Raw genomic sequence first — 12,613 nt, forward strand, 5'->3', positions numbered from 1 at the left:
GAGTGTTATAGTGCGTCATTTGTTACTGGGTTGGTGAAATCTAATTATAGAACATACCCCAAACTGGTTGTGTCTGCCCTGATTTTTTGGCAGTCTGCCCTGAGGATGGTACTCAAAGGCATGAACCACTCCAGACAATGTGCCAGTCCCATCTCAAAAAGATATATTAGAATGGGAAAAGGTACAGAAAAGGGCAATGCATATGGGACAGCATCCATACGAAGAGAGATTCAAAAGACTGGGAATGGTCAATTTAGGAAAGAGTTGACTAAGGGGGGATGTGATAGAGGCCTATAAAATCATGAAGGGTGTGGAGAAAGTGAATAAAGAAGTGTTATTTACCCCCTTCACATAACAAGACCTGGGGGGTCACCTGATGAAATTAATAGGCAACAGGTTTAAAACAAACATTAGGCAGTGCTTTTTCATACCCCGCACACTAAACCTGTAGAACGCATTGTCAGGGGATGTCATGAAGGACATAATGGGTTCAAAAAAGAATTAGCTAAGTTCATGGAGAACAGGTCCATCAATGGCTATTAGTCAGGGACACAGCCCCATGCGGTGAGTGTCCCTGAACCACTGGCTGCCAGAAGCTGGAACTGGATGACAGGGCCCTGTTCTGTTCATTCCCTCTGAAGCATCTGGCACTGGCCATTGTCAGAAAGAGAGGCTCCTGGGTTAGATGTAACATTGACCTGACCCAGTGTGGCCACTGCTATGTTTGTATGTTCTTACTAACTGATTGAAATCACATTACTGAGGAGGGACCTGAATGGATAGTCTTAAAAGCCAGAGCTCTACTGATCCCTGATTGAAATTGAAACTTAGAAACACTGCATGAATCATGCTCCAGGACTGATCTGGGAATTGTACATCAGCCTGGAGAACAATGGAAAGAGAGAGAGAACTGATTATCTTATGCTCTTGGTTTCATTCTTAGGACACTGCTTTTAAGTCTATGGAGCAGATAGGCAGCAAACATATATCTCCCTGTATAATGTAATTACAATAGGCAAATCTAACCACCTCCATGTAATGCTGTGTGCCTTATCTGATAGGCAGCTATTTCCAAAGAAGTCATTTCAGTTCAGCGGCTATCTAGCTTTTCCATACTGTGTTGCTAGGTAACAACAGAAAAAAGTTTCAGGCACCTCCCACCATCTAGCCATAAAGAAAGAGGGTGTTCTGTTACCCGCAAATTGCATGACTTTATTTATTTAGTATGATGCACACAATAACTACTTCCAGGTGCTTACACAACAGGAAAACAGTTATCAACTAGGGTCACAAAGCTGGCCCTTCCCTGGCACCTCCACTCATCGCCCGATGACAATTAACACACTTTGTTAATTCAATTGATCTCAAGTTTTAAATAAGCAGAGTAAGTAGATTCACCTAACAAACACCGTGTCCTAAAGGCTGATACGCGTGAGCTTTGGTGGACTTGAAGTGGGTGTGAATCCCAGATGTGAGAGATGGCCCTTGAGAATGCCCCTGGCCCATTCCCAAGATTTCAACTCTAGTGACACACAGCAGGTGCATTCCAGCTGATGGCAACTGTCAGGACATGGTAGAAGGGGAGAGATGAATGTCTCAGGTCACGAAGCTGATAACCAACACCTTGAAATACACTCAGACTTCAGTGCAGAGTATGGAGCACAGGTTCGTTTCCTTGCGCTATCTCAAGCCATTCGCAATGCAATCAGCAGCAATCTGCACTGTCTGAAACCTCCACGTGGTCCTCAGGAGAATCCATGAGTAGATGAACAATGGAAGCCTCCTGGCAAGATCCGCAGGCTTACTGTACACTGCCTCCTATTCATGGACAATTTAAGGTGCAAGTAATCATGCAGAAACTATGCTGATGGCCAGGATTGTGGATCTCCTAGAGCCAGCCTGCATGAGAATGGTGTGTTGAAATTGCTGCCAGATGGGAAATAGCTAAAAGCAATAGCAAACTAAACGAATCTAAATGATTTGGCACTATTATAATAATTTGCAAAGTTGTCTGACATTGAAGAAACTGATGCTCAGGAATCAAGATGGAAATGCAAAGGAAAAGGACAAAACACAGGGTTAGTGGAGTATTATTTTAACGGTAGTTTTGCGATTCAGACACTGAAATGAGATATCTAATCTAGCTTTAAAAAAAAAAAATCAGGGCTATATTGGACTGTATCATGCATCATCCATGTGCTACAGGACCAAAGATCCATCATGGGAGGCTCTGAAATGTCTGATCCCTTCTAGTAATAAGGGAGTGATTTTTGCAGAAAATTGATGCAGGGCAGCAAGGAGAGGAAAGAGAAAACAAGGCTGTAAAAATGAGAACAAAAATAATGCTTCGGCTTTACATAGTGCGTTGCATCTTCAGAACACTGCGCAACTATTGAAGCGGGTTTCTTGCATCTGTGTTGCTGGACATTGGTTTGTGTTGTGCTCCTTAATTGTGCTATGGGAATGCTGAGCTTCATCTTATTACATTTATCTTTATCTTTTTGTCCTTGTAGTCCTAAAGCAAAGAACAGATTAGTTAAAAGGTGGAGGAGAGTATTATTGCAGCCTGGAAGCCACTTGAGCAGGAGAAACTGTTCAATATAGCGAGATTCCAGTTTTATGAACTGTTAGAGTGGCACTAATTTGGGTGGTATAATTGGGTATTTATTAAATTGGGAGCTGCCTGTTGAGTTCCTAAGCTCCATAGGAAAGAAGCTCCCAAGATCTTCAGGAGCTTAGATATAACCATTAGGAGTTCCACAGAGTGAAAACTGTAAACTCCCCCGTAGCTCATTTAAAGCACATGTGTTGGGTAAAGAGGAGTATTTCAGACAGGTAAGATTGCAGAATTTTAGGGTACATCCTGGTCCTTTAGGCAGTAAATCCCAAACCACCTCACTTCATCCCATCATATGTTGCATATTATTTACTTAGCCTGTGTAGCATCTAGAGGCCCCAGGGCACCACTGGATAAATACAGAGTAGAATATTAACTATATTATTGGGAGTTACTATTTATATAGCTAGGTACTTTACAGAACAAATATAAAGGTACGGGGCCAGATTCTCAGTGGGTGCAATGAAGCTAGGCTGATTTATACCAGCTGAGAATCTGGCTCACAGTCTCTGCCCTGAAGAGCCTACAGTTGCATTTTCATGACGGAGTGTAATAAACCATACTCATGGCGGGGCAGGAATGACAATCACCACAGCGATAAAATCAGGTGTGTACATCTTTCATCAGCAGAACAGCCAGCCTGGCTGCTCCTTTCTATACAAAAATCTTCTGGGAGATGGGAGCAACCATATTTTTCCTTTCTGTTCCCCTTGCTATATTACCACCCATGATGAGTTTTCTAACTACCATAGAAACCTGCTTAGACTCTGTTGCAGGCCCCTGTGGGGAAGCCGTGCTTATTTGCTGGGCTTCAGCACAAATAAAAACTATGGGTTGGGGCCAGAGGTTTGGCTGCAGACCACACTGCAGGAGCATACAGCTGCTAGCATCTGTACTGGCAGCCCCTGCAAAGCCCCAGGGAGTTCAATGGAACTAACCCCAGGAACTGCCCCCAGCAGGTGCTGGTGTAGGATCAAGGCCATAATCCCTTTGCTTTGACTAACCCTCTCCTATATTCTGTGCATTTTGTGCTAACACTGCAAGCCCCTGTAGCTCCTCCAAGGCAAAGTGTCCCACGGCATTTGACATGCTATCACTTTGTCCTCTTCCCTTCTCCTTCCCTATCTCGTCCATCAAAAAAGCCATGTGTGTTTGTACATCACGAGTTTTTCTCCCTTTCGCCTGCTCTTCATCACAAGGGAAGATGTCAAAGATGGCCACTATCCCACTTTCACTCCTGTTCCAACTCCATCGAACATAATACGTTGAAGCCAAGCGGCCACCTGTAAAGATCTGAAAAATAGACCTTGTCCCAAAATTGCACAGAAAAACAAAACACGGAGGGTGTGAAATCATCTGATATGGAATGAGGATATTTTTCAAGCAAATTTTTACTGGGTGGGCGGGAGGGCAGATCCTTATTTTTGCACATCTCCTATAGGCAGACTTCCATAGCAGTGTGCTCCTCCCCTCTCTTCTGCTGTCTGTACAATAGCACCTAGATGCTATGGTGATGGGCACATCAGGAGGGTGTAATGTAAATAATAGCCAATGCCGCTAATGTCCCTTTTCATGAGCATCCACACATTGATCAGGAGAGAACAATTAAAAGAAAAAAAAAATATCGTGATTTCAGCTCACTTTCCGTCAGCAGCGTTAACAATGATCCAGGAGAGATGAGTGGGTTAGCACTTCTATTAATTGATTAATTACTACACTGCATGTTTCTTTGATATGCGCTACTTCAAATGTATATTGAAGGAAGATTGCAGCTGCTTTAAAAATAGCAAACGTCACCCTCCTTTGTTCAGGTGAGTTGTGCATGTGCTGCAAACAACGTCTTAGGTTTTATCTTCAGTACCAAAAAGAGTGGGGTAACTAATGTACTTGAGCTAATCTGCTGTAAAACCCTCGTGGAGGTAAGGCACTGTAATTTTACTCAGAGTTGCAAGGGGAGGCCAGCACCGTGCCCCCCACCCGTGGGTTGATCTCACTTAGCTACTTCATAGTAAAGCCACAGTGTCTTATCTCCAGTAGGATTTTACCTCAGGATAGTGCCTGTCCCCCTATGGTCCCCCACCACCTTTTAGCAGTGAAGCCAAAGCCACAGACACAAGTATTAAAAATATGATGAGAAAGCGGGGGCTGACTTTCTAGGATGATTTTCTGAGGCAGCCTTTCGAGAACCACACAAACTCAGGCTCTGATTTGGATGTAACTAAGGAGCAACTCAGCTGAAGCTAGCAGAATTGAACTGAGGTGTGAGGGGGATGAGAATCAAGCATTTGGTCTTTGGGATTCCACTCTCGCCATGGTTCATTTAAATAGATTCCTAAAACATTTGCAAATGAATCACAGTGTTTGGAAACGGGCCGTCTGGGGACTGTTTTGCTCATCCCTAGAAGCGTGATTCTGTGGCAAAGAAAGAAAATTCCATTATTGCAGGAAACTGCCTAATGCCATAGCTTTACCGATGTTCCATGTACTGTACTGTGCGTCTATAAATGTGAAGCCTGTTTACTGTAGGCTTTTCAAATATTAAAAATTCAGCAGCTGTATATTCCTTACAGAAATAACCTTGGGACACACACTGGTTTAAAGCAGTCTACATTAAATGAGGATTAAATCAGTCGGAATCTTGTACTGTTTCCAACAAAGGAGAATGCATTTAATGTTTGAATTTAATTAATGCTTATTAATGACTGATATTAAATACATTTATGATGTTTAACTTTTCAGGATCTGAAGAAGAGCTCTGTGTAACTCGGAAGCTTGTCTCTCTCCAAAACAGAAGTTGGTCCAATAAAAGATATCACCTCATCCATCTTGTGTGTCTGATTATTTTAGACAGTACGTTTTTCTCTTCCTATTAGAAAATGTACTGTGATTTCCTAATGATCCTATATAGTGATTTTCCTCTTGATAACAAACTTGCATTTAGCCGTATACAAGCCTTTTTTTCCTCAGAGAAAGCTGAAAGCCTTTTATAAAATTATGCTCTACCCATAGATCTTGTCATCAAGCACTGAAATGAAGCCACCTTTGGAGTGAAGGGCATTCCTTGTTCAGCTGTGTGCAGCAACACAACACACAGCAACACTATGACACAGGAAGAGAAGAATACCTTCTGATATGTATTTCTCAGACATCTATCAATGTAATAGCTAACCAATCTACTCCAATTGAAATTCAGTTGGGCAGAATATGATTATCCAAACTAGAATCTGGTGAGCATACCGCAGTTAACACACTCCCTCTTACAAAAAAGTATCTTTGAATCTTGTGACAGTAAATGTTCAGTTTTATGCCTTGTTTGAAAGCCAGCACCTGCAACATTGTAATACCGCAGCATAACTCTGAGGAAGCGTCACTTGCTGAATTGCTAACACCACTTCCTGCAGAACCCATTGGAGGTTCTCCTGAAATGTCTCCAATTCAGCATTGACTTGAGCCAAACCTTCTTGGCTTGGGAGTCTCGAAAGCAAGACATCACAGGTGGAATGTCTGTAGAACAGCCTCTCTCTTGGGCCTGATTGAAAAATTTCTTACAAAAACATTTTCTGACAAACAAGGAGGATTTTTTTTCTGCCACATTTTGGCAATTTTTTCTCCATGTTCCCATCACCTCTGCTCTATTACCGTTAATAACACGAACAAAGGTATTCCTATACAAACACCACACACTGATTTCAATACACAATACAAAAGAACCCCCCAAATCTCCTATGCACATGACGCTCAGATCTTACATTAAATGTGGTGGATTGCCTAACAGATCTACACTAGACCCTCAGAGTTACGTATACCAGAGTTACAAGCTGACTGGTCCACCACACACCTCATCTGGAACCAGAAGTATGTAATCAGGCAGCAGTAGAGTTTAAAAAAAAAAAAAAAAAGGAAATACAGTGCAGTACAGTGCTGTGTTAAACGTAAACTACTACTAAAAAAAAGGAAAGCGGCATTTTTCTTCTGTATAGTAAAGTTTCAAACCATATGAAGTCAATGTTCAATTGTAAACTTTTGAAAGAACAACCATAATGTTTTGTTCAGCATTATGAACTTGTCAGAGTTACGAATAACCTCCATTTCCGAGGAATTCGTAACTCTGAGGTTCTACTGTACTGGTAAATTGGGAAGTATGCAAACTCTCTGGCCCTGAGCCTGCCATTAGATCACCTATATTTATACAATGTTCTAGTGGTGCTCCACTTACATGGATTGGATTGTGGGATCAGGGACTATTATGGCAAATTCCATATATTTACAAATTATATCCCTATAATTTTTCATGATCTAAATCTGAGGGGGCACACACTGCTGGTAACACATGGAATGCACAGGAACGTAGAACTGCCTTGTCTGGCACCTGGAGTGGAATAATTGGGGGCTAGTGCCTTTTTAAAAAAATTATTATTTTTAGCATGCCTCGTAGGTTTGCAAGTTATTTAGAGTCCTTACACTGAAATCCAGTGAAATCAAAATTAAATCAAAGAGTTTTTGCAAATCTAGACAATATCCTATAAATAAATAAATCAATAAAAAGGGGGCGGTGGAGGATACTCACATGAGCTTAATCTCTTCCATTAGATCTGCTCGGTGATCTATATGACATGACTGTGATTCATCCCATGGAGCAGAGATGTTGATTTATAAGCTAAGAGACCTGATTCTTGGTGGGTTAAGAGGGTGAGATAATTTGAAAGCCTCCGATATGCTGAATGCTCCCCTTAACCTTGCTATTTGGGACATTCAGCAGGCATCTAAATCTGATGGATCTGAATTCACTCTATTTGCAGATCACCTTTAAAGGAATACAAATACCCGCCAAGGATGATCCAGTAGTTAGCCTGCTAGCCTAGGACACAGAAACCTCAGGATTCAAGTCCCTGCTTTGTCACAAGCTTCTCTTGTGACCTTGGACAAGTTGTTTCATCTCTCTGTGTCTGAGTTCCGTCTGTAAAATGAGGATAATAGCATTTCCCTGTCTCCCAGGAGCGTTGTATGTGGTAGCTCAAACAGAAGCTAAGCTATGGGCTTGATGCCGAAATTATTGGATGAGATTCTTGGGCCCGTGTGATACAGGAGGTCAGACTAGCGGATCATAATGGTTCCTTCTGGTCTCCAAGTCTATGACTCTATCAATAGGTGAGATGCTCAGACACAAGGGGAATAGGAATCTAAGAGAGACAGTGAAAACATACTCAGTTTCTAAAAGTTTGATGCTGAGATGGACTGAACTGCATATTCAGTTCAGCAATAAGTGGCTAGAAATTCAGTGCCAACTCTATATTACCTGGGGGAGTCCTCTGTGGGGCAGCACAATTTTTCTACCCGCATGAGCCTTCAGAACAACGCCTGCTTGGTCAGGTTTAATCTCGTCTCTGTTTTGGTCATGTAGCGTAGTTTGCTATGGAACAGCCAGTTCGCTAAATGTCTGCTGAGCGTGTGCCGTGACCAACCACATTCACCAGCTGCACCTGTCAGCGCTGAGCTTTATCACTGTTAATTGCTCACAAAAAGGTGCTGGTTAACACCCCGTTCAAGATGCAGATCTCACCTCTGCAGGGGCTGTTTTGCTTCAGTCTTGTTTACATCTCAATAAGGGCCTAATCCTACAAGAGGCTAAGTGTCTCCAACTACCTGGGAGTCCCTTAGGGAGGCGGGCAGTGCAATCGAAGGGGTGACTGCAGCATTTCTAGACATACCTTGCGCTCGCTTTGATCTACCAAGCTCAGGTACCAGTAGCAGTGAAACCATGACAGCTCCACAGGCTGGTTGTCAAAGTAGAAGCCTGCCAGGGAGCCCGGGGACATCCTCCAGTGGCCAGCCCATGCTGCTATGGCTTCACTGCTGTTGGCACTTGGCCTAGCTAGATTAAAGCTAGTTTGGTTATATCGGCATGCGTTGCAAGCATACTCTGACCGCAGTATGGACATACCCTTAGTAGTTAGCGGCGCTCAGCACTCTGCAGGGACAGACTCTAATGGCACAGCCACTCTCGGAAAAAAAGGTGGGTTTTGAGGTTTTTTTTTTTTTTAATCCACTTGTTAGTTAAGACAGCATTCACCTAGAGTTCACCTAGTCCAGCTAACACACTTGTAAAAAAAAAAAAAACAAAACAAAACAAAAAAAAACAAAAAAAAACAAGTAATAAACCCCATCACATTTTTTCCCTAGTGAGCACAAAGCCTGGGTGAGCAAGGCAGAGCACACGGTGGAGATTCTGATCACCACAAAGGCTAGATTGTTTACTGGCGAAACCCTGGAAAACCCTCAGGAGACCCTAAATACACATATTTAGATTGCACTTGGTTATTCTGAAACTCTCAAAATGGTCTCCACATGAGCCTAACAGGAGAATGTGGAATTCCTACTTTTCTTTAAAAAAATATTTACTTGAAAGAGGCCTCAGTCTCAAACCCACTAAGAGGAAAAATATTCACACTGTTGGTTATAGATCCTGAAGGACAAGATACCTAAGCAGCCTGCTCCTTCACTTCACATGCAACTCAATAGCTGTCAGAATTGTCAGCGAGGGAACCTGCAAAGAAGCCATAGATAAGAGCCCATGAGAGCACCAGAGACTCAGATCTCATTGCTGGGGCGGGGGGGAGAGAGAGAGAAGAAGCATGTCGTACATTAAAAAACCAAAACAAACAAACCGAGAGTTCTGTAGCACTTTAAAGACTAACAAATTGAATTTCAGCAGGCATAAGCTTTCGAGGGCTCCAACCCACTTCCTCAGATGCAAGTAATAGAAATTACACTGGGGGCAACATATATAGGAGGAAACACATACATATCCAAGGGAAGTGACAACAATGGGGGAAGTGGATGAAGACAGTGTACTTGAGGCCTAATGACAACTATTGAGTAGGAGGTGAGAATGGGTGATCAGAGGTAATTACTTCTTGTAATGAGATCGCCATTCCAAATCCCCATTCAGACCCACTTTGATTGTGTCAAGTTTGCAGATGATTTCAAGCTCAGCAGTTTCCCTTTGAAGTCTGTTTTTGAAGTTTTCTTGTGAGAGAATAGCAACTTTCAGGTCTGAGACAGAATGTCCTGGGAGGTTGAAGTGTTCTCTGATTGGTTTATGGATGTTATTTTTTATGTCTGATTTGTGTCCATTTATCCTTTTGCGTAGTGACAGTCCGGTTTGTCCAATGTACACCCATGTTTTGAAGTCATCACATGCACCTTAATAGCTGTAGCTACGGATGACAAGGGAGAGTGTGGCACCGCACTGGCTTCTGAGTATTGAATACTATGTGAGGGTCAAGATTTTGGCCCTCATCACCTAAACTGACCAAGGCTTTGGCCCAAATTGCCCTCACTGAGTGATCGTGATTTTCCATGACAGCTTTGTTTTAGCGGCGCAATAGCACTGATAACTTGAGTAAAAAGAGTGTTATGTGTGGGAGACAGAGCTTTCTCAGAAACTGGTCCATGACTGAAACTTGCTCTGGAAGAAATCAGATAAACATGAATCCAAATGGAATACAAAACCCACTTGACAGTCTTAGCTTCCTGTCAATAGCCTGACCAAATTCACATATCAAGTCACCACAGTGCTAAAAAAAATTCCTCTAAAGAATGAAGGTGTGTGGGGGAGGGGGTGTCATGAGAGGGCACACATCTTCTTGTGTTAATACACAATTTAATTCATTTGTGAGACACTGATGCATAAACAGATGTAGTGGTAGACTGATATGCATATTCTCTCTCAGTCTTCCATGGTGGCTTCATACAGGCCGTCCCTTGAATTCTTGGCAACAAGTTACCAACACTGAATCTGTTCAGTTCCAATCTCTCCTCTCCCACTGCTCCATGACTTCTGGGAAATGATTTTACATTCTGCACAAAAAAAGGGATTTGGCATTTTACGTCACATTTTCCCCATGGACAAGAAGAGATTTCTCTTCACTGTGGGACCCTTCCCTTTATGAACAACTTGAGGCATTTTGACATACCACATACAAGGTGATCTGCAGCACTGTTACCTCAAAGTACATCCTGCAGCCCTTTTTCAAATTAAACTTCTTTTCTGCAGAGGAGGCACTGACACAGTTATCAGTAGTATCAGACCTCACCGAGGATTATAGTCCTCAAAATGTCAGTCTTATATTGGAAGATCTCTTCCAATCTGGACGGAGTTTGTTCTGCCCATTGGGTCTTTCAACTAGCTGACTATTCTTTACCTTCTAGATATGAATAAAGGGCACCTTGCATGATGGAATGAAATCTAACAGACTATTCCACTATCAAGGAAAAGCGGAGAGAGGGCTTATGACATAAGGGTTTCCTTCCCTCTTCTGCTTTGTAAGAAAAGCTGCCCTCATTCAGAGGCTAGTTCCATGTGTACATTGCAAGAGACCTTATCTAAAACAAACTTTGCTCAGACAAACGAGAGAAAAATGGACTGGTTTAAAGAAGCTCCATCTTTCTGGCTTCTTCTAGAGCCTTGAATAGCGTAGTTGCAGTCTGAACCACAGAGAAACTAACTTAGTTTGAAATGTAATGACTTAACTTTATATTTGTGTAATAGGCATTGCAATATACAGTGTAACCTTTTCACTGACAAGCCTAAAGTAATACAGCTAAAGGATAACATTCCAAAAGCATTTAAGACTCAGATCCTCAAAGGTATTTAGGTGCTGCTGTGCTCAGTGATGCAACATCTAATTGATTTAGGAGCCTAAATCTCATTTCAAATGGGATTTAGGCACTTCGGAGTCTAAATCCCATTGACTATTGATGGAATTTACTTGTCTAAATGGCTAAATCCCTTTTGAAAATGAAATATAGGTTCCTAAATCAATTAGGTGTCGCAATCCTAAATATAGCAACACCTAAATAACAAAAAATCTGGGTTTAGATGCCTAACTCCAACTGATTTCAGTGTAAATAGGCACCTAAATACCTTTGAGGATCTGGACTTAAGTGATTCAGGAGCCTAAGTCCCCCTGACGTTCAATAGGACTCAGGTGCTTTTGGAAATCTTGCTCCAAATTGCTAGGTATCTGTGGTGAACTCCTGGCCTCTGTGGGAGCTTTCCATTGACTTGGATAGGGCCAAGATTCCACTGCTGGTTTAGGTCATCCAGAGCAGTGCTCAAATGAAGCACATTCTTGGGGACCAGTCTAGCATAGTCACTGCTTTCCCTCATTCCCCAGCGTGTGTCAGGACAGCAGCTCATTGCTGTGAAAGCCTCCTTAGAGACCATGCCCAAGATTTTCAAAATTGACTAATGGCCAACTTTTTGGTGATCAACTTGAGACCAGAAAAAGGGGGCGGGGAGGGGGGAAGCACAGCCCTTTCAGAACACCAAGACCCTTGCAGATGTCTTTATTTCTTTAAAGCACTACATAATAAGAATGATGGCTGCACTACCACGATTGCAAGATATTTTCCTCATTTGTTTTTTTTACAGAGCAAAAATGTGAAGAATCCTAGCAAGATCACGTAATGCCAATTTGTTCAGAAAATGGTGTTGACCTACTGTGTCCTGAATGTGGTGGTAGTAAAAAAAAAACCCATGCGAAACTATTCGTCTCTTTAATCTAACGCATCAACAAGAGTCAACAATGCAGAGTTAAGGCTGATTGAGAGAATGGTCTCATATTACATATTGCATCATTTGTCAGATAATTTAGTAGCTCTCAGGGTTTTCTACAGGTCATGCAGGGTATGCAAAACCCTGGAATGTCTTACACAACCGTACCTAGGTGCAGTGCAGTAATACTGAATTAAAGAGCCTGCATCAGAGCTGATGAACTCTCACCCAAATTATTTGTAACGGGATGAGTGCACTAGGTAGCACAAGACTGGGAAGACCTGGGATTTTGAACTCCTCACAATACATTGTACTACAGTAGCTGGTGCATACAAATCAGGAAACTAGTGACAGGAAACACACAGGGCATGCAGAGGTGGAGGCAAGTGGAAAAAGCATCAAGATGATGCAGGGAGAGGAGGAAATGATGTTGGGGA

Source organism: Emydura macquarii, unplaced genomic scaffold (assembly GCF_026122565.2).
Source record: "Emydura macquarii macquarii isolate MOO-44397 ecotype Brisbane River unplaced genomic scaffold, CSIRO-AGI_Emac_v2 contig_1027, whole genome shotgun sequence".
In the NCBI taxonomy this organism is placed as follows: domain Eukaryota; kingdom Metazoa; phylum Chordata; order Testudines; family Chelidae; genus Emydura; species Emydura macquarii.